Source organism: Oryx dammah, unplaced genomic scaffold, assembly GCF_014754425.2.
Source record: "Oryx dammah isolate SB20612 unplaced genomic scaffold, SCBI_Odam_1.1 HiC_scaffold_2, whole genome shotgun sequence".
NCBI classification, from domain to species: Eukaryota; Metazoa; Chordata; class Mammalia; order Artiodactyla; family Bovidae; genus Oryx; species Oryx dammah.
In genome coordinates, this window is record NW_024070186.1 from 62,119,548 (window position 1) to 62,122,822 (window position 3,275).

Here is a 3,275-nt window from a genome sequence, read left to right on the forward strand (position 1 = left end):
ATTCAAACAGATCCCTACAGTCACTCCTCCACCCAAACACCCAGACACAAGCAAGGAAAAGCCATCTCATGAAAGCACCTTATTTTATTTAAACTCAAAAGAAATGTGAGTGAATTCATGAGCTAGTGCTACAGGGATTTATTTACTTCTGGGATATAGATCTATAGTACACTGATCCTTCTCAGACTAAACTGAGAATATTTAAGGCAAATTTTGCCAGCTAACCTAGGTACACTTAGGTTCATCTCTTTCCTTATTTGTTTACTCTGGTAAAAATACGTTTGTAAAGTCTTGCAGTGTGGTAAATACACACCTAATTTTTTTCCTTCTTTTCTTTTCCTGATTCTATCTTCAAAAACCAAAGAAAATTAGAGAGACTAGAGATCAGAAAAGGAGAGCAGAAAAAGGAAGAAGAGAGAAAAGAGAAAATACGGGAAAAGGATTTAGGTCTGAGCATAAGAGATATATCTCTTTAATGTGTTTACTATAAGATGAAAACATTATAAAGAATCAGTAGGGCCATTTTCTAAAGAAAAGAGGAAAACATTCCTCATCTTTACAAATTAAATATATAAGTATAGATATTTATTTTCTCCAATGCATTTTTTTTTCTTTGAAATAATGATAATTCTTTGGAAAGACCCTTGGGGTTTAAGAACATCAGCTTCTATGCAGAGTCAATTCCTTATTATTATGACTTTTTTTTTCTTTCATGAAGCAGGATACGGTAAATCTCTTATAAGTCTTTTCCTCTTTTCTTTCTTTTTTAAAACAATTTTATTTATTTATGGACTGTGCTGAGTCTTTGATGGTGCTTGGGCTTTCCCCTAGTTGCAGTGAGCAGGGGCTGTGCTCTAGCTGTGGTGTGCAAGCATCTCATCGGGGTGGCTCCTCAGGTTGCGGGGCACGGGCTCCAGGCAAGTGGGCTGCAGTAGCTGCGGCACCCAGGCTCAGTAGTTGTGACACAGGCTTAGATGCTCTGCAGCATGTGGGAGCGTCCCTGACCAGGGAACAAACCCATGTCCCCTGCACTGGCAGGCAGATTCTTAACCACTAGACCACCGTGGAAGCCCCAGGATAAGCTAAATCTTGACAGGCAAAGCATTCAGTTAAAAGGATTTGGTTTTGTTGGTTTGTTTTTGTTTTGCACTTGCTAGGGTAGAATGAGGGAAGAATTAGTCAATCAATTCTTTCCTGGGTCCAGCTGCCTCTCTCTAGTTCACCTTTGGTAAGGCTTCTCAGTCATGAACTTCCTGCCACACAATAGTATGAAAGGAAAGTAAGCTTCAGTCCAAAATATCCCAGTGGATTTTCTTTAGCACTGGAATCTCTACCGAATAACTTTTCTTAAAACTTTTGCCTTTCCTAGGTAAAGATGCCTGGTACAAAGATGGGCAGGGGTCCAGAGGCCAGAGATAGGTTGTTTGGTTCCCTTTTCTGCCCAGCAAATCTAGGTACCATGGGAACACAGTTCTGAGCTATAAAATGTGTGTATGCTGATGTGCACTGAAGCAGAATTTCAGAGTCCTGAGAAAACTTTCTCCCCACGTCCCTGAGGACGTGACTGTCATGCTGATTTTGTTATAAACACAGCAGAGACCAAGAAATAATTTATTGTTTCTCCTTAAAATTCTGAAAATTCTAGAATTCAACCCAGACAAATCCACGCTAAGTCACTTAAGGCAATCAAGGCTTATGAGTCTGTGTGTTGGAAGTCTTCCCTCAAGTGTCAGTCTCCTGTCTGTTCAAACTCAGCCAAATTCCCTGAGTGGCCTCTAAGAAATCTCAGTTTTGATTTCTCCTCCCTTCTTCCCTCCCTTTGTTCTGCCTTCCCTCCCTCCCAAAGACAATGCTGCTAAGTCACTTCAGTCATGTCCAATTCTGTGTGATCCCACGGACGGCAGCCCACCAGGCTCCCCCATCCCTGGGATTCTCCAGGCAAGAACACTGGAGTGGGTTGCCATTTCCTTCTCCAACGCATGAAAGTGAAAAGTGAAAGTGAAGTCACTCAGTCGTGTCCAACTCTAGTGACCCCATGGACTGCAGCCAACCAGGCTCCCCCGTCCATGGGATTTTCCAGGCAAGAGTACTGGAGTGGGGTGCCATTGCCTTCTCTATCAAAGACAATGCAGACAGGAAAATAAGAGCAGTAATTATACTTTGAGTTTTCCAGAGGTAAATAAATATTATTACTTTAACAATTAGTTATCAAGATATAGATAGATATTGCATAGGGTATATATTCATGTATATAGTAAATGAATATATATATATATATATATATATAGTTTACATGTATGTATCCTGAAAGCTGTAGAAATAGCTTGTCTATCTTATGGTTCTTTTAGATGAGAACAGTATTTTCCCTTTACACTTTGTTCCTCAGGTAAAGAGAACATGTGGGCCATGAGTTCAGCTAAGCTGGTACAGTCGTCTAGACACTGCTCCCTTGGTGTCTAAGATACTACTTGCCTGATTAACCCCTTCCTGGTGACTCAGATGGTAATCCACCTGCAGTGCAGGAGACCCTGGTTTGATCCCTGGGTTGGGAAGATCCCCTGGAAAGAGAAATGGCTACCCACACTCCAGTGTTCTTGCCTGGAGGAGTCCATGGACAGAGGAGCTTGGTGGGCTACTGATGGAAAGTTAATCTGGACTTTGCCAAGGACAAGGTGGAGTTCTTAGGTAAGTTTTGAACTGAGTCCAAGATTTTATGAGATTGCACATTTCTTTTCAACTTAAAAAAATCTTTGCCTGGATGGAGAGGAAATTCTTATAAACATGACAGAGAAGGGAAAAGGAATAATAACTTTTTAAAACTAGCTTTAGAAGTAGGTGAGCTCAGAATGTGTATTTAGAATTTTCTGGTAGTTTGCTTTTATTTCAAGTTGCTGCTTCCTCTCACAGGCTGAAGTGTAAAACTGTTGGTTTGTGATTTTGCCCCGCCCTGCAATTTGGGGGCACCAAATTTGACCCTGATGCTTTTTTGTGTTGCTACGAGATATATTCAGAGGGGCAGGAAGTGTGCACTGATCAGGCTTATTAGAATAAATCTTACAAATCTGTAGAGCCTCGAGTTCTATGAGAAATAAGGGCTAAACAGGGTTTATAAATCTTGGTGTATGCTTCTGTGGTCTTCAGCCTTCCCTTGACAAGAATGGAAATTGAGAACTTAGGTTAAGAAATAGAAAGTAAAACTGACAAAGCTATTTGAAATAAAACAACTCCGGGGTTGACTTTCACAGCATCTATGCCCTCTGTCGGCTTCACAGGAT